This window comes from Gouania willdenowi, chromosome 6, assembly GCF_900634775.1.
Source record: "Gouania willdenowi chromosome 6, fGouWil2.1, whole genome shotgun sequence".
NCBI classification, from domain to species: domain Eukaryota; kingdom Metazoa; phylum Chordata; class Actinopteri; order Blenniiformes; family Gobiesocidae; genus Gouania; species Gouania willdenowi.
The window spans coordinates 45,722,172-45,742,902 of NC_041049.1; positions in this window are offsets into that span (position 1 = coordinate 45,722,172).

The following is a 20,731-nucleotide window of genomic DNA, read 5'->3' on the forward strand; positions in this document are numbered from 1 at the left end:
AATAGTAATAATAATAATGTATTTTTTAAATGACGCATATTTCCTGCTTTGCATTTGCGCAATGTAGTTTAATTATTTGTTTTTATTTACTTTATTACATTCCTGAATTTATTCTTGGTTGTTTTATGAATTTGTAGCGTTATCACTCAATTTAGTTGTATTTCACCGCATTCAGCAGTAATTCCCTTTAAGAAAAAATCCAAATTTTATTTATTTATTTTTTTCATTATAAAAAAGCTGTTTTTTTTTTGTTTTTTTTGTTTTGTTTAATTATTAAGACGATATAAAATCAGGTTTGTTTCCCGCGCGTGACTCCGAACCTTCGCGCCTCGCGCCCCCAGCTTGCTTCATTAATGAGGGATTACAGGCCATAGACATTTATCATATATATATTTATTACAGTTATCTATGTCACAGGACTGATCGGTCTCATCTAATCACAGTCCGGAGTCAAACAACAGATGGACACGCGTGGGGTCAACGTGGGATTATTTCCGTCTCTTTTATAATGAGCAGAAAACAACAGATCAGCCACATATAAGTCATCTTATTGTTTTTAGAAAGTAGTAAAGTAACGGAGAAGAGCAACTCAATTCACTGTAAGAGCAACATGGTTTTTTTTTAATGTCGTTTTGTCTCTTTTTGGAGTCAATTTGTGTGTTTTTGTTGTAGTTTTATTTATTTTGGGTCAATTTGTGTATTTCTTGTCGTTTTTTGTGTTTTGCAAATCATTTATTTTGTTTTTCTGTTGTTTTATTTATTTTAGAGTAAATTTGTGTAGTCGTGTTGTAAATTAGTGTATTTTTGGAGGACAATTGTGTACTTTTGTTGTAATTTTGTGTATTTTACTGGCATTTTGTGGGTGTTTGGTTATTTTTTGGTATTGCGTTGGGTTCCATATTCCTTCCTATTACAATTATTGGGTGTTTTGTTTTGAGTGACACAAGCAAAAACACTTGAAATAGACAGAAAACAACAGATCAGCCACAATGAAGTCATATTATTGTTTTTGGAAAGTAGCTATCAACAGAAGAGCAACTGTAACCATGGTTACGGCAATAAACCCCATCTTTTATGGTTGTCTTTAAATAAATATGTGAGGTTTCTGTAAAAATAATATTTGTTTAACACACACAATGTTTGAAATTATAGTCCACATATATAATTTGCCAAAAATGTTATTTTTTTTTTAAGTTTGACTCAATAGAGCACTGGTTCTTAACCAGGGGTACCTGAACACATCTTGGGGGCTACACAGAAACACATGTAATTTTAAATTCTAACATTATAGGACAGGTTTTTTGTCCTTATCCTTTGATAATATTATATTTTGTTTATTTTGTTAGTCGTATTGTGCATTTATTTCTTTTGGAGGCATGTTGAATATTTTACTTTAAAATACATCAAAAGGTGGAGTTTAAAATGGCCATATAATAAAAAAAATAGATGAAAGAAAGGTTTAAATCTGAGGTTAATTTTGGACCAGAAGATGCAGGAAAGTGTTCTGACGAGCTTTCTGACGCAAAGAAAAGACGCATTATATGAACTAAAGGTACTTGAGATAAAAAAGGTTAGAAAACACTACAACAGAGCAAGAAATTCATGAAAATAGAGCATGCAGTTGAATATTTTATATAAACAAAAAAAGGTAACGTTCCTAAAAATGTGAAGCAAACGGGTTTAACGTTCAAACAGAAATCCCACTCAACAGCATTGAGACTTGACTTATAGCGTCCATGCCTGTTTGTGATCCATCCATCCTTACAGCAGGCTGATTCCAGTGATTAGTTCCTCTCTCTGGATGAATGAAATCCAATTAGTGAAATCAGGCTGTGTGGAGCTCGGATGAAAACAAATCCCAAATATTTAAAGAATGCTGCAGAAAATGTTACACCAGTGTGACTTTCATCATTAAAAATGCTTCATAATCTGGGTTTGACTATAAACACTCACCAAGTATGTCCTCCAGGAATAAATAGGAAAGCCTTAAGTGATGATTAATGTGATATAAGAAGTGGTCGGGAGCTGACGGGGAACGTGTTGCTGAAGGGTTAGGTCAGCGGGGAGGTCAAGAGTCGCGACCTGGAAATGGTCCCCCAGAGGACGATAAACAGGCCTGAGAGCAGTGGAGGTCAGAGGCTGCAGGCCGAGCCACAAACAAAGGTCAAGAAGAGCTAATTGAGTGGCCATTCCATGCAATTCCCAAGTGACCACTGGACTCACAGGCCGACAAGGAAACACTCCAGAGGGTTCATATATCAGAGGTTAATAATGTGATTTAAATGGGAGGAAAGTGATGGTAAAAAAATAAAAATAAACAGGATTGCTCCCTTTAAAAAAAAAAAAAAAAATAGAGTAAACATCATCAACTAGATCCAGTAAGTTAAGTTGTCTTCTTTTTGAATAAAATGTTTCTGGAAATTCACTTTGATTTCCTGACATGTTTCGATTATGAAATGCCAATCTTCTTCAGTCAAAAAAAATACAGAAAAATGACAACAAAACTACACACGTTTACTCTAAAAATACACAAAATTACAACAAATTTATATCAGAATACAAATAGCGACAGAAAATGTATCAAATGATTTGCAATTCTACACAAGTTGACCAATAATTGAATAAAACTACAACAAAAACACACAAAAATCATCAAGGCACAAATTGACTCCAAAAAGACACAAAGTGAAAAAAAAAAAAAAAACTTACACAAAATCTTTGGTAATTCCTGTAAAAAATAAAGTTAAAAGTGTTCTTCATCTCTTAGTTTGCTTTGCATTTGATAAAATCTCCTCATTTATTGCGATATTCATCCTAAAACTTGTAACGCTCTTTGTGGTGAAGCGGCGCTGCTGCAGAAACAGGCTGATTCAAATATATTTTGGAGGGAAACATGTAGTTTGTGGAGGCTGTTTATGCCTCTCCAGCCTGTGAATGAACCTATGTGTGTATGATGCTTTAGCATAAGAATAGGGATGGGGCCTGTGAACTCCTCTGACATTGACCTTTCTCCCATAATGTGAATAGTATCACTCGAGGGCTGCCTTTCAGCCAGACCTGAGCCTTGGCCTCGCCTAAACTTCTAATCAGGCTGATTTAATGTATCCTACAAGTCTACACACACACACACACACACACACACACGCACACACACACACACACACACACACACAGCTGAGCGGCTGCGTGGGCCCCAGCACTTTGGAAAGTTAGAGAGCTGCTGTGAAACAACAGGGGGCCCTTTCTCTTTAGAAAGACTCTAAGTTTTTTAAAATCAATTGGTTCCTCTAGCAAAGACCTGATGCTTAATCCAAACTGTTGTGTAGTTTATAGACACTGCTGAGCTTTAGTTAGAACAAAAACATACAATTCTTATACCTACGTTGGACATGGGCAATTGGAGGTTCTGGAGCCAGATGTGGCCCTTGGTCTAATTTTATGCGGCCCCGACTATGGCCACGGTTCCATGATGTTTTTTTAATTCGGAATTAGTTATTCTGAATTAAATCATTCGGATTTAAAGTGTTCTGCTTTGTGTTTACACAGTAATAGGGGTTACATGGAAAACCGGTTTATTCGGCTTTATTTTCGTTCCGCTTTAGGTCTGGGGGTTGGGTAGACTCTGATTGGAGGCGAACATGACGTATCACGTCTTTTGAGAAAAACACACCACAAACCTTTTATTGTCGGCTATAACACAGAACACCACACATGAGAACTGTTTTCACCTTTATTTTGGTTGTAGTTTTGAAGCAGGAACTAATCGCTGCTAAATAAAGCCAGTAAAACTCCGGAAAACAATAACTAGGAATAAATATTTGCTCCCTGGTAAAGATAGTAGCTCTAACAACTGGTCCAATGATAAACCTGGTGATATTACATGTGGGGACACATTTACTCAATCTTCAGGTCTTAGTTTCACCTGTCCGATAAAGCCATTCCGTTTGCTGATCTCCATGTGTGTGATAAGCAGTGTTGTACTAGTTACTGAAAAAAAGTAACTAGTTACCGTTACTAGTTACTTCATCCACAAAGTCACTCAGTAACTATTTTGATTACTTAACCAAAAAGTAATGTGTTACTGGAAAAAGTAACTTTTGAGTTACTTAGAATTAAAGAATGTATTATTTATTTTGGGTCATTTGTCTCCATACAGCTTCATATTAGTGCTGTAATAATATAATAATCCACTGTTGATCAATTGCTATAAAACAACCATAAATGATGTGCATATAAAGCACAAAACAGCTGCTCAAAAATTAAAACAGTCATTTTTCAGCCTTAGCACAGTAATATTATCACCGGTGTACAAAACAACTCAAATGCAACGCAGGAAGGAGTAGGAAGAAACTGAAATATCTACAGATTGAATAAACGGGCCCCAAACAAAACAAGGAGGATAACTGGATCATGCCCCAACCGGATTTGTTTATTAAGGAACACAGATTCCACACTATGCAATCAGAATCAGGAACTCTCAATAATTTCAATGAGCTTGAAAGTCTCTCTTCACAGGTTGACAATCTAGCAAGAGACTGACTGAACTGAGGGAGTATATATAACCTCTTCCGACTTGACGAGGGAACGAGGAGCAGCTGTGGAGAGCAGGAAAACTGGACAGGCAGGAAAACATGGATCGGAACAGGCAAACTCAAGGAACAGGGAGTGACTAACTAAGCAGACTCATGACAGAACCCCCCTCTCAAGGGACGGCTCCTGCCGTCCCAACAGCAACCACCACACCGGGAGGGAGGAGGGGAACACGGTGGAGGGTCAGAACTCATCCGAACAGACAGAAGAACCACCACTCGATTCCTCCACAGAACCACTGTTGTCCAGCTGGTCATCCAAGGCCGCAGGAGGAAGGACAGAAGGCACCCCAGAACCAGATCGGCCAGAAGCAGCGACGGTCGCCGAAGGTTGATCCGGATGCTGCTCATGGAAGGCTCGAATGAGACGCGGGTCCAAGGTAAACCTGCCAGGTACCCAACATCGCTCCTCAGGACCATACCCCTCCCAGTCGATTAGGTATTGGAGTCCTCTGCCACGGCGCCTGGAACGGAGAAGGCGTTGAACCGTGTATTCAGGTGCCCCATCAATCAGACGCGTTGGTGGTGGAGGAGGTAGTGCGGGAGCAAGAGGACTTTCATGGACAGGTTTAACCTTCGAGACATGGAAAGTGGCATTAATACGCATGGCCCTGGGTAACTTGAGGCGCACCGCCACAGGGTTGACCACCTTCTCAACTTCAAAAGGACCAATGAAGCTTGGAGCGAGTTTCTTGGACTCAACTCTAAGAGGGAGATTCTTTGTGGAAAGCCAAACCATCTGGCCTACTTGGTATACAGGAGCCTCAGAGCGGCGGTGATTAGCAGAAGCAGAGTAACGATGTGCTGAACGGAGCAGGGCTTTTCGTGCCTGTTTCCAGGTCCTGTAGCAGCGTTTGATGAAGGCCTGAACAGATGGACAAGATGCTTCTTTCTCTTGGGATCGAAATAAGGGTGGCTTATACCCATACGCACATTGAAATGGAGGTGAATTGTGGGCCCCGATCCGAGACAATATCAGAAGGTAGTCCGTGCAGACGAAAAACATTTAGCAACATAAGTTGGGCGGTCTTCTTCGCCGATGGAAGTTTAGGAAGAGGAATGAAATGAGCCATCTTACTAAAACGATCAACGACTGTCAGGATGGTGGTGTGTCCGTCAGAAGCAGGTAAGCCGGTAACAAAGTCAAGGGATATCTGGGACCAAGGTCGATGAGGAACAGGTAGGGAATGAAGATGTCCAGCAGGTGCTTGGTGTGTAGGTTTTGACTGATTGCATACAGGACAGGAATTGACAAAATCTCTGGTGTCTTCATCCAGGGAAGCCCACCAAAACCTTTGCCGCAGGAACTCTTTAGTCCACTGGATACCAGGGTGACATGTGAGTTTAGAACTGTGGGCCCATTGCAGAACATCCGACCGGAGATGTTGAGGAACAAAGAGAAGGTTGTCAGGGCAGGTGCTGGGTCCAGGACTGTCCTCCAGAGCAGCTTTGACCCATTCCTCCACGTCCCATGTGAGGATGGCAACCATGTGGGAGTTGGACAGGATTGTCTCGGGTTCTGCAGTGGAGACTTCCGAGGTGGAGAACTGACGGGACAGCGAATCCGGCTTAGTGTTGCGAGAACCAGATCGATAGGTCAGAGTGAAATTGAACCTAGTGAGAAACAGAGCCCACCGGGCCTGCCGAGAGTTGAGGCGTTTTGCAGACTGAAGATACTCCAGATTCTTGTGATCTGTCCATATCAGAAATGGCAGCTTGCTGCCTTCGAGCCAGTGTCTCCACTCCTCCAAGGCCAATTCAACTGCCAGCAGTTCCCGATTACCAATGTCATAGTTCCTCTCTGCCGATGTTAAACGTCGAGAGTAGAAGGCGCAGGGGTGCAACTTCTGATCATCAGGTGCTCGTTGAGACAAAACCGCCCCCACACCCACATCAGAAGCATCGACTTCCACCACAAACTGCCCTTCAGGATCCGGAACCCTAAGAATGGGGGCAGAGGTGAAACGCTTCTTTAGTGAATTAAAGGTCTCCTCCGCCTCCTCCGTAGCAGATTGTAACTGAGCCTGATGTTGCTCCATACACTTCTCTAGTCTGTCTAGCCGCTCTATTGGGCTTTCCTTCTGGGATGCTGAGTTCATAGCGTGGCTAGATTGTACTATCACCGGTGTACAAAAGAACTCAAATGCAACGCAGGAAGGAGTAGGAAGAAACTTGAAATATCTACAGATTGAATAAACGGGCCCCAAACAAAACAAGGAGGATAACTGAAATATGCCCCCAATCGGATTTGTTTATAAAGGAACACAGATTCCACACTTTACAATCAGAATCGGGAACTCTCAATAATTTCAATGAGCTTGAAAGTCTCTCTTCACAGGTTGACAATCTAGCAAGAGACTGACTGAACTGAGGGAGTATATATAACCTCCTCCGACTTGACGAGGGAATGAGGAGCAGCTGTGGAGAGCAGGAAAACTGGGCAGGCAGGAAAACATGGACCGGAACTGGCAAACTCAAGGAACAGGGAGTGACTAACTAAGCAGACTCATGACAAATATAAAGTAAGCTGTGTATATTCCATGTGCACATTCTGCTGTTGAAAATGCTTATGAAAATAAATGTGGAAAAACTAATTCACAGAATATTTCTCAGCTACACAATGCTAAACATATCAGGCTAATGAGCTGCTGTTAGCAGTGACTCAGCAGCAGCGACAGGCTTCTTATTTAAAACAACATACCGTGCAATAGGTTGGCTGACCTGTCCCTGGATAACAGTCACAGTTGTTAAAATCCAGTCCCAGCGTTAGCTTAGCTTCACTGATGCATCTTTTGGAGACAAAAATAATGCGCGTATTTCTACTCTGAGAAGCTCGTCCTGTTCTCGCATCGACTCGCCATGATTGGTGCACGTGATGTACACAGAAACACGCTGACAATGTTCCTTCTTCTACTGTTTTACCGTGTTTGGTGCGGCATCCCGCAAAAATATGTAGCGCCACTGTAAACAGAAAGTACACTGCTGCTAGCAAAGTAACGGACAAATGCACCATATTGTAACGATAACGGCGTTATTTCTTGAGAAACATATTGCGTTACAGTACTAGTTACTGTAAAAGTCTGCATGTTTATGTTTCCGTCCATCCACTCTTATTTATTATATCCAAGTCTTTTCAGGGTCTTATTAAATAGTGTCAGCTCTAGTCCGGGCAGCCTCCATGTTAGATTATGTCGTCACTGCAAGTCGCACAAGCACAGAATGACCAAAATTAACTTAAAGCAGAATTAAGCAAGTTAACTGTTTACAAGAAAAAGCAATTATTTAATTCGGAATCAAAATCTGAATGAACCAGCTACCTAATTCAGATTTAAGTTTAATTCAAAATTAAATTTGCATTAGGAATTATGTGTTTACAAGGTCAGTTTAAAGAGAAATTACCTTTTATTCTGCTTTAAAGAAATTCAAAATTAACGCTCCCATGTAAACATAATAATAATAATAATAATAATAATAATAATAATAATAATAATAATAATAATAATAATGCATTGGATTTTATATAGCGCTTTATCATAGACACTCAAAGCGCTTTACATAATTAAGGCATTATTCTTTCATCAACTTATAAAATGACACAAAATATGCAAAATAACAGCAAAAATATGCAAGATTAATCCCAAAACACACAAGAGCGACTATACAAAATGTACAAAAATAACAACATATTACAAAATAATGACTAAAATATACCAAATTTACTCTGACTACAACAAAATTGTATACCAAAAGTATACAAATCGGCAACAAAAACGCGTCCAAAAAAATATACAGCATTTCAGAGGAATACACAATACGACGAACACAATAAACACAAATAGCAGAAAATTGTATGAAACAACAACAAAAATACAATAAATGAGAGGAAATAAATACAAAATGACTGAAATAACACACAAAATAACAGAATTAAAGGCAAAACCCTTTGTTCTTTCCTGTGTTAATGCTCACATTGATATTCTAAATACTGACCATGGATCATTTTTATGGCCCCCACTATAATAATGCTTTGTGGTTAGTGGTGGTAATCCCAAACTACTAAATGTGTGGTGTGAATAGGTTTTTTACAGGTGTTCTAATTTCAAATAAAATTACATAGAAGACTTCTGATTGAATGTGTGTGACATTAAAGTCAGCATTTAGAATAATGACAAACATTCATATCGGAAAAAAATTTGTGTGTTTTTGTCATTGTTTTGTGTGTTTTTGTTGTAGTTTTATTTATTTTTGGGGTCAATTTGTGTAATTTTATCGTGTTTTGCAAATCATCTATTGTATTTTTCTGTCCTTCTGTGTATTTTTGAGTACATTTGTGTAGTATTGTTGTAATTTTGAGTATTTTTTTTTAAATATATTTGTGTAGTTTTGTTTCATCTTTGTGTATTTTTGGACTATTTTGTGCATTTCTGCTGTTAAACTGTGTATTTGTGTTTACATTTAGCAAATTATTCTGGCTTGTTGTGGGCTTTTGCCTATATTGTGTATTGTGTTGAATTCCATAATCCTTCCATCTCCTTCTATTACATTAGTTGTGGGTTTTGTTTTGAGGGCCAAACCAAAATAGACCGAGGGCCACATGTGGCCCACGGGCCACCAGTTTATGTCTGCACCAGCCCATTTCAAAAGTCTATTGATACATTTAGATCTTGCAGGTTGACAGAGAAAGGCTCAATCATTCGTTACCAGTTTGCTCCATCCATCCCAGTCTCTCCAGTTCTATTATTCTGTTTTCGAGCTTGATTTTGATTGGCTAGAAACAGTCGGAGTAGTCATAAGTTAAAGATAGAAGCTGCTTAAGTGATAAGAATCATAAATAGGAGAGTAATTAAATGTGTTTGGCGGTCCAAGGGCCATTTGTGCGGCCACTGAAGTAAACAACAAAATCTCCAAAAACACACAAAATTGCAGGGAAACACCCACAAAGACAATGAAAATACAAAACAAGAGCATACAAAATGAGGAAAAAACTGACAAAAAAATGACAAAGATTCACAAAAAGAATGTAAAATATACAAAACAAAAATGCACAAAATGACAAAAAAAAACACAACACAGCAAAAAAAAAAAAGAAAAAAAGTACAGTAAAATATACAAAACACACAAAACAGCAAAACAACAAAAATATACAAAACACACAAAACAACAAAAAGCTTGGACCACAACACACAAAATGAGATAAATAACATACAATATGGGAGAAAAATAGACAATGTGACAAAAATAAACAAAATGAGAAGAAAATCACAAAATGATGGAGAAAAAAAATCATCAAATGACAAAAAAAAAAAAAAAATACACAAAATGAGCCCTTTGTTCTTTCCTTTGTTAATGTTCAGATTGGTCTTTATTCTAAATGCTGACATGAATGTTGATAATGTGACTCTTGGAATCAGACAATCATGTATTTGTGGCTCCCACTGTGATAAAAGTTGCCCATATCTGATATAAAGGAAATAAATTAAACTCCTTGTTTTCATTGGCTTCAGTTTTTTTTTTTTTGGGGGGGGGGTTCCATCTCTGCAGGAATTCAAAGCTATACATTCCTACAGGCTGATCTTTATGGTGATTTATTATTCTGCATTTATCTGGACACAGGGGACTCAAACCGTGTCTGATGTGTGGTTTGTGTGTTAACCTTTGACCCCAGATTGTCTGGAAAGGCTGCGGTGACTGAGAGTCAAGGTCAAGGGAGAGGGGGGAGGACGGGGACGGGCTGGAGGACACCCTGTCTGGGAGAGTACAACCCAGACGGTCCCAGACGTCTCATCTGAGGGGACGGTGTTGTGTGTGTGTGGAGCCCACATCCAGCGCTGTCTGTTCCCACTCCCCTCTGTGGCCCTGTGGCCCTGTGGCCCTGGACCAGGAACAGAGGCTGATGTCTGGAGAGCAGCAGGATGACGGTTTACCAACGTAGAGGGAGGGGCTAATATTTAACATCACAGATCTGTTAATGCGAAAAAGAATCGAGACCCAAACTCCCACTTTAAATAAAAGTCACTATTATAACTTTTGGAGGCCAAACATTGAAATATAAATAATTTAACAAGTTAAAACATGTTAATTTGTGTCTTTAAATGATTCTGCTTATATAATGTATTCAAGCCTTGATTTGAAAGCAGCGTCGCTATTACTTATTTTATAAATGTATTTATTTTTACAAAAAGTTAATCCTGTCAAGTTAATCCATTTAATAATATTTAATTCAAATTTATTTCAAAATTCACCAAATATATATATATATATATATGTATATACAGTATATATATAATGAATTGCATCTTTTTTACTATAATTTAATTAAAAAAAAAAAAAAAAATAGACACATAGTTGAAGAATATTACATTTTTAGACACAAACATGCAACATTGTGCACTTAAACCCAACCAGTCAACAAATAAACTCAAATAAACTCAAATAAATTAAATAAATTAATGTTATTGGTGGGAAAAAAACCCATTAATAAACCAAACGATTAGATGATCTCATAAAAAGAAACAAGGTTAGAAGCCTTTAGCAGATTAAAAACAAGTTGGGTTTGGAATGTTAAAATATGTGGATTTGTTAAAAACAAATGTCCCGAGTTTTCTGGTTCTGTCATCAGAGCCTTGAGACATTAATGACAAAAATAGTCATATAGTTTATGTCAGAGATGGACAACATTTACCACAGCTGGAGCCACAAACATGTCTGATCTGAGGGCCACATTATCAACATTCATGTCAGCATTTAGAACAATGACCAATCTGAGCATCAATACAGGGAAAAACAAGGAGGGGTTGTATGTGTTTTTTTTCTATTTTTTTGTGTGTTTTTTGAGTTACTTTGTGTGTTTTTGTCATAGTTTTTTTAATTTTGTGGTCAATCTAAGCACTTTTTTTTGTCATTTTGTGCATTTTTCGAATAATTTAACATATTTTTATATCACTCTGTGTATTTATGACATACATCTGTTGAGATCTTGTGTATTTTCAGATTAGTTTTTTGGTTTTTATTGACCTTTTGTTCATTTTTCTTTCATTTTGTGTTTTTTGGAGCTATTTTGTTTATGGTGTTGGGTTTCACATTCAGTCTGACTTCTTGAATTACAATTTTTAGGATTCTATTTGGAGGGATGCACAAAATCACACCGAGGGCTGCGTGTGGTACTGCAGGCCATGTCTGGCCTCACATCTTTAAAAGCAGCAGTGAGTCACAGACAGTATGACTGGACACCCTCTGAAACCATGCCACTGTCCTATTCGCCCAATGATGGCAAATACAACCCCCCGAAAAAAGAAAGTAAGTATGTAATGTGCCACACACACACAGATTCACGGTCACAGATACGGGCCGTGGCCCCGGACCTCCCTGGTGATCCGCAGTGGAGCGTGTAGCCGCCTGTCAATCATAGGAGCCCGACCGCCTTAAAAGAGACATTTGGTCTGGGCCGAGGGCAGCCTGGCCCTCCCTATACATTCTGCCGCCCCTGGCAACCAGGGCCCGGGGACTGGGGGCCTTTGTCCCCTCACCACGGGAGCCCGCCATTGAACCCACAAGCCCGTAGCAACCAGCATTACAGGGTGCCAGGGGAAAAAAAAGGGGGTGCATTCTGTGAATGGAGGGTGAAAGCTCTGTTCCCCGTCCCCACGTCTGGGATTCATATCACGGGCCCTGAATGGCGGCCCCTCCTCCTGTGGGACGCTGGTGTAACGGAGCGTATGAAGGGTTAGCGGTGAGCGGATAGGATCATGCTTAATCTGCTGTTCCTCTCCGCTGTGCTCCGACAGGGACACTTAAGCAGCCTCTGTGGCGTGGGGAGGCCTAACCAAGGCCACAGGCAGCCATGGGCCGTACACGCAAAGTCAATAAAAGGAAAGGACACCCACAGACCCCACATCACACTCACACAGGCAACACAACCACTCACTGCTCTGCACAGGAAACACCATTAAAAAGCATAAAATTCACAGGCATGTAAGGAGCACTGCAGAAGATCACAGTAAACACGGTGACACTGCTTTTTGTTGTTATGCTGCAAAGAAGTGGAACAAACTACAGCATCCAATGTGAATATTTTTAGATCAAAGTTTTCTTTTCTGCGTAAAATCAAATGCAGCTGTGTCAATATTTCTTCTCTATAAACACTTTCTTTCTGAGGGTTTATAAAATACTTCTAGTGAAAATCTATTACGTTTGGAAACTCTATTTAGAAACATAGTGAAACACTAGAAAATCTTGTCCCGTGAGACTTCACTGCACTGCACTGATGGATGCTCAGAACCTCCTTATAACACTACATATTTCTTTGTTGTTTCATGTCTAATGTGGCACTCCTCTGTTATTTGTGAACAGATCGGGCTGAAATTTGGTAGCTATAATCTATATGGAGGTGTACGCATTGACACTCTGAGCCCAATTTTTGATTTGGGGCCCCAAAAGAAAAAAAAAAAACGAATGTAGATTTCTCATTTATTTGCAAGTCAAATTCTACGACAGTTGGTGGTACAGAATCATTGGCACATACCAATATATAAATGGGGCTCAGTACCCCGTACGTGTCACAGGGGCGCTGGGGGACCCTGTGGGCCTCATTTTTCAAAAGACTACTCCTCCGTTAGTTCTCGTTAGATCAGAATGCAGTTTGGTATGAATACTCTTTTAAATGAATATGATGAGACGCTCGGAGCCCTATTTTTGAAATAGGGTAGGGGGCCAACCCCATTTCCAGTAATTTCTAAATTTATGGGACATAGTTGTGTGATATTTCATTTCAAAGATAATTCAATGTAGATTATGACTATGTCGCGCCACAATTGATTTTTTTTGGCAATTTCCATTAAAGTTGTTTTCTCATTTATTTGTGAGTCATATATTGCGACAGTTGGTGGTACCAAATCATTGACATATATCAATATATGAATGGGGCCATTACTCCATATGCACCCCATGCTTCAAATGACTACCCCTCTGTTAATGCTCATTGAATCGGGCTGTAATTTCACATGTATATTCTATGAGCGGATGCCAAAAGCCTCTCAGAGACCTTTTTGAAATGGGGGGATGAGGGCCTTTCCCTTTTTCCGGTAATTTCTAAATTATCGGAACATAGTCTTGTGACATATCATTTCAAAGGTAATTCAACGTAGATTGCGATTTTACGTCACAACAATTTTCATTTGTTTTACTTGGTGGAAACAAGTCATTTCACTGAATTCTTGGGAAGGTGGTACGTGCTATTTGACAAGAAGACTTTTCCGCGGGCCCGGCCGTAGTTCATCAGAACTTGTTAAGTATAATGCTAAGAAATGTCCCGCTCTCCTCTTCTGCCTACAAGTACCGCGCCATGTTTTCTCAGAGAGAAGTGGTCATGTGACCAGGGACGTCACGTTCTGTGACATGTATTTGCGGAGAAAGTGTTTCCATAGCGCTTTTGTGACACATTTCAGTATCAAAATGTCTGAAATTCCTCCTCATGAAAGAGAAAAAACTTTGTAAAATTCAGGTGTTTCAGTTACCGGATTTTATTTTATAATTTCAATTTTGTGCATTTCCAAGGGTAATGGAAACGCAGCTACTGTGATTTATCTCAATTTGCATGTTTTTGTAGCTCTGATTAAAAGTTCTTCATCTCTATGTCCTATATATGAATTAAAGCTTAGCAAGTGACTTCTGTTCACGTTTCACTCGACGAGCCTTTCAAAAATTGAAACTCATCTCCCATCTCTATAAACATATACAATAATAGTTATTGGATGATCTATAAAAACAACAACAACAACATGACTCATTTCATAAATAATCATAGATCTTTAAAGTAAAGCGACATTGTCCTATTAATGTGTCTTATGTTTTGGTCACAGACTTATTACTGATATCTTCCCCAAGATTTACAGTTGCACCTATTTGGCATATTACTCCAGTTTTATATATTTACACTAGCTCCCAGTCAGCCTCAGAATAGACTTTAAAGTTCTGCTGCTGGTGTATAAGTCTGTGAATGGGTTTGGTCCAGAATACGTCAGTGACATGTTAGTCAGGTATGACCCCAGCAGGTCTCGCAGATCTATGGACACAGGTCAGATAGTGGAGCCCAGAGCTCACAATAAACATGGTGATGCTGCTTTTAGTTGTTATGCTGCAAAGAAGTGGAACAAACTGCAGCAGAGCTGAAGTCAGCATCACATGAACATTTTTAAATCAAAGTTTTTTTCTCTACTGCGTTTGATTGAGAGGGAGATTTTTGGTCATATTATTTTTGATTCAATGTTTTTACTGCTGAATTAATGTCCTTATTGATTTTGATGTTTTCTGTTGCACTTTTTAATCAGCACATTGAATTGCCTTGTATGAAATGCACTATACAATTTCCCTCGTCTTGCCTACAGAAGATGAAAGAATGCATGAATTTATGAATTTATTCCTGAACAGGATCTGACTGATTAAATCATCCACATGACCTGAAAATCCAGAAAAATTAATTTTTGATTGTGAAACAGTTAATGATGAATGTGCCTGTACATATATATACATTACCTCCTGCTAATATATGATACGAAGCACACTTTGCTAAAGCTGCTGGAGACACAATCATTTTTTTTTTTTTATCAGCTAAAGACAAAGTGTAGACCTCATGCATCAATAAATCAAAGATCATTTGCCCCAAAAAATGTGTTAAATGTATTGCCGCTAAAAAGTTGGTTTTGATCGCCAATGTAAACACTCGTATTGACATTGTTGGAACAGTTTAATGCATTGCATTGTGGGATGTGGAGTCCTAAAGACGGATGTATAGACGTGTTTTTACTTCATTGCTACTGTGATTTCTTGTGTCTTGTCCCCCAGAAACTCTGCCAAACTCACACATTTCATGTGTTTTCACTAAAAGTTGTAGGAAAACTATGGTGGATGTTTTGGGGGTGCACTATCAACTGCCAGTCTTCTTCAGAAGTTGATCACGAAAACATACCAATCCGGCCCAAACTGAGCATCTTGTAGATTCAGGTGATAATACAGGGAATAACAGGAACAAAAATGGGGTCAAAATGGGGTCAAGCTAATCCCTGCCCTCTCCTCTTTGTCTGTTAAAGAAACACAAGAAATCACAATAACAATGAAGTTTAAAACTCCACATCCCACAATGCAATGGGCGAAACTTTTCCCCCAATATTGAGTGACAATTTCAACCATTACATTTATTTTTTTCGATAAAAAAGTCATTTATTTATTGATCTATGAGACCTGAACTGTGTCTCCAGTAGCTTTAACTTTATTCTTGCTTTGTTGTTAATGCAAACACTTACCTAAATGCATTAGAGCAGCCATGCAAGGTGATGTATTAGCCCTCCATTTGGAGCTACAGTAACTGGAATTCTGTGTCTTGCCCCAGGGTTGCACCAACCTCCCAGTTAGAGAGAAACCCTTCATACTGGGCCATTGGCTGAGGAGTCAGAGAATCAGGAAAATATACTTGATAAGATTCTAAAATAGTTTCTATTTTCATGAAACTAAAGTTACCTGGATTTGCAAAGTTTTCCGTCACTGTTTATTAAAGTGCAGTTTTTACATACCACTCAAGTGGCATAACCAAACTTCATCTTTACAGTTGTCAAACAAAGCAAAACAAATCGATATCTAAGGGTAAAAATGTATTGCATCTTGGAGAAAAAAAACATTTTTAACTCCAAACAAATGATGCACAATGCAATAAGAGAATAGAAAATCTACTAACGTCATTTAAAATAGACTCAGAGTGACTCTGCCCATTCACATCTGGAAAATGTGAGTAATGTGATCCATAAAAAAAGCGAATTCTCTTTTAAAAATTTCTCAAATTTCTTGGTGAGAAGTTAACGCTGAAGCTGTACAAAAAAAGAAAAGAGCGGATTAGTTATTGGAGAAAAGGGGAATGACTTAAACAGTTTATGAAGAGTTTTATAGACTCACAGTTGCTTTCTAAAGGGTTTTTACAGCTCTTTTATACCAGTGGGAACACGGAGTAACTGAATAGACCTCTAATGACTGCATCCTTGTATCTGTAAAGTGCATCCACTCAGCTTTAAACTGACACTGACTGTCACATGTTTATATGAATTCCATACAGTAGAGAGGATTACCAGCAGATGTTGTACATTTCATTGTTAAAAGGCTTTGTGCCCCACACCGACCTCCCACGTTGCACTTTAGCTGCGTGCGTAAAGTTCTGTATACGTTTCACGTTGATGCGTGTAGATTACAAACTAATCTCAATTTACAAACAGCGATGCTTGTAGAGGAAACATGCCTTTACTGGTCAGTCCTTTCTCATTAATGAGCGTCACACCGTGGGCCCCTATAGGAGGAGGTTTTTGTCCTGCTCCCATTTGAAACTTCCATCCTTCACTCTGGGTTCCCACCCTCTTCTTCTTCTTCTTCTTCTTCTTCCCTCCACCTGTCAATCAAAGGTGGTGATGTGAGCCCCTCCCCTTTTCATGCCCCTGTGAGTTCTTAAGTACTTTCCCTCTTTCTCTTTTTTTTAGATTTTCTCTTTTTTTTCACGTTACAGTAGGCATTTTCAATGGGGTCACCATCAATTTCTATTAATTATAAGTTTTAGAATAATTATATTTTTCGTGTATTCATTTATTCATCTATTTTGCACAATTAAAAAAAAGATATAATAGCACAGAAATAGATACAGTGCTAATAATTATTATTCTTTTTTCAAACTAAAACACCGCACACTATCCCAAACAACTGTATTCTACACTTTCACAAATATAAATCTAGTTCAAATAAAAGGCAGTATAAAATATCTGAGCTGGCCAGGTATTTTATAATTGTAATTGAGTTGAGATAATTGACTTTGTAATTGTAATTGCGATAAAAATTGTATGAAAAATAATCAATTCAAATTTAACGCAAAACTGGGGAACCATGTTACAGTTCTATGTACAGTTCTATACATATGTAGTGAACAGTTATTAAAATATGTTTCATATCAAGCTTTTCCACATTCTGCTATTTTAGTGAATTGAAACCTAGCGGTATACTGACAAAAAAAGGCTCAGACGCCCACACAAAAAAATATTAATTCCAATATTTTAATTAATTAGCCTAATAAGGTAACCAATAGATAAGATAGAAATTAGATGATGAATGTTTGTTTTCATGTTTTTTTCAGCTGATTTAGGACCCGTTATCATAAGAGCTGCTAACAGAAACAAGAGGTTATTTATTCCAGGCTCAGTAATTGTGATTGATTGTAATCTAACTTGAGTAATTGAGAACGTCATTGTAATTGACTATCTGAGGTTAAAAAAATATTGTAATTTAATTGTAATTGGAAAAAAAATGCTGGTCACTGTAATCGAAATTGAATTGTAATTGAATATGGGTAATTGAAAACAAAATTGTAGATGAAAAATGTAATTGACCCCAACCCTGGATCTGGCACATCTCATCACTTGGTGCACTAATACTGTATTCTGTATTTGTAACACAGTGGAACAAACAGGATCAACAATCCAGACATTTGTGATATAAAAAATGGGGTCACAAGAAGAAAAAGGTTAAAAACATTGCTTTAACCCTCTATTATCCTCAAATATCACTCACACATTTTACTCTTTGGGTCAATCTGACCCCAGGGATATTTGCCTCCAGAAAATAATATTCAGAAAAATGTTGACCAAGTTCTTTGTTTAATTGTTTAAATAAATTAATAACCACTTGATAATGAATGAAACATTGACCTGTTCTCTAGTGCCACCGTCAAGCCAAACTTTTAAATAAATGAATTCACCTTCAATAGTTTTGCATGTGTGGGGATGTAAGGTCACAGACAGCTGAAACAGCTTGGGGTCAAATGGACCCCCAGAGGAACATCAGTGTGTGCAATATGAGTTCTGCACATTGTAAAAATATCATTATGATATTTTATGCTTATTCAATTCTACCTATCAAATTAGGAAAAGTCATGAAATATGAAGCAAAAACAAGAAAGTCAACTATTATTTGTTGAATGATAAAGATTGAATGGGGTCAAACTGACCCCAAGGATAATATAGGGTTAATCAGAGTGTGTCCTACCATGTGACATACAGTACATTTATTTAAAGATGAAACCATGAGCTACTTCTTTGATACTGTGTAGTCTGAAAATAAACATTTAAAAATGATGAATTTAATACTAAAACTTCATTACTTGCAGCAGTTTTTAACTCTACTAAATACTGACTACATCTGTCAGTGTGAGGGCCCATCACATGGTCCATCAGGGCAACCTCGTGCCTATGGGCATCGTGTTGGTGCTGAACCACCCCCCCTTCCTCCATAGAGGAAAAGACTGTCATCAAAACTAACGCTGGTTCAGTTTTAACAGGCCTTTGCATTTGCCCTTTGAGTGGCTGATGAATAAACATGGATGAAGTTAGGGCGGGAATGACATAAGAGGAGGCCACGTTTATGTGTATGTGTATGTATGTATATATACTGGGTGTGTGTGTGTGTGTGTGGGGGGGGGGGGGGGTTATTCCCAGCGAGGCTGCATCTCCTTTAATTGGAGCACTTGTGGCACCATTACCTCCTTTACTCAAATACGTTACTGATGACAAAAGAAAACAGCGCTAAGCCTGCCTTTGTTAGCCCTGGAGGCTGCATGAGAAGATGGATTCCTCACCGCTACTCATGTGTGGGAATCGTCCACACTCCCACCATCAGTTCCTGCTGCCAGCAGCCAATGAGATGCCACGCTCAGGCAGGGCAATGGGAGCGCAGCTAGCACACGTACTATAATAGCTGCCCTCAGAAAATGATGGACAGATGAGCTGTTTATCAGATACAGAAATGAAAATATTGGATCGCTGCAGGTGTTTTCCATCATGGAGGACGCTGTCTGGTATCTGACCCTGCCCCAGGGCTGGGGTCAAGTGTAATTGTAATTGCGTAACTGATAATTAACTACAATTATGGCGTAATTATAATCGTAACTGTGATTTCAAAAGTCTGTTGCTGTCGTAATCGTAAATAAATTGTAATTTCATTTTGGATCATTGACTTTGTAATTGTAATTGCCTTAAAAATTCTATAAAAATTGTCAATTATAATTTAACACAAAACTGCGTAACCATGTTACAGTTCTATGTACAGTTCTACACATATGTAGTTAACAGTTATTAAAATATGTTTCATATCAAGCTTTCCCACATTTTACTATTTAAAAATATTTAAATGGAGGGGTATACTGATACACAAAAAGATGCCCACACCAACAATAACACCTATATTTTAATGGATTAGGAAGCCTAATAAAGTAACCAATAAATAGGGAAGAAATTAGTTTTTAGTGTATTTTACAACTGATTTAGTAGGAGCTGTTGTGATTAATTGTAATTGAACTTTAGTAATTGAGAATGTAACTGTAATTGACTTTCCGAGGATAAAAAAAATATTGTAAATGTAATTGTAATTGTAATTGGGGGGAAGAAAAAGCTGGTCACCAAATAGTAATTGAATATGGGTAACGTATAACATATTTGTAACTGAAAAATGTCACCAACCCTGCCCTTCCCCCACCCAAACCCCCCCACAAACCCCAAAAATCACCTTGACCGGCATTTTTCCAACTACAATTCAAATTCAAATGATTGTTTTTCTCCTTAAAGTTACAATGACCTTTTTATTACTGAAGTTTGAATTCAATTAATCACAAGTATTGAGCCTGAAATAAATAACCCCATAAAATGTAACTTTCCTCTTGTGTTAGCTTTCTGTTAGCATCTCTTATGATGACGGCTCAGTTTTGACCCATGTCTGAAATCAGTTGTAAAATACACTAAAAACATTAACCATCATCTAATTTGTTTTTCATCTCTTGGTTACCTTGTCAGGCTTCCTAATCAATGAAAATATTGGATTTAATATTTTTGGTGTGGGCCTCTGAGCCTATTTTGTCAGTATACAGTATTTTCATATATATAGTATATAATATATATAATATTTTCATGCCAATTATAAGTACAAAGTCAATGATCTGCACTCAATTTCAATTCAATTCAACAGATTTTAAAAATTAATAAGATAATTATAATTACATCATACTTGCAATTACTTATAAATTACACGATAGGCAATTACAATTGGCTCCAACTCTGTCTGACAGGATGTAG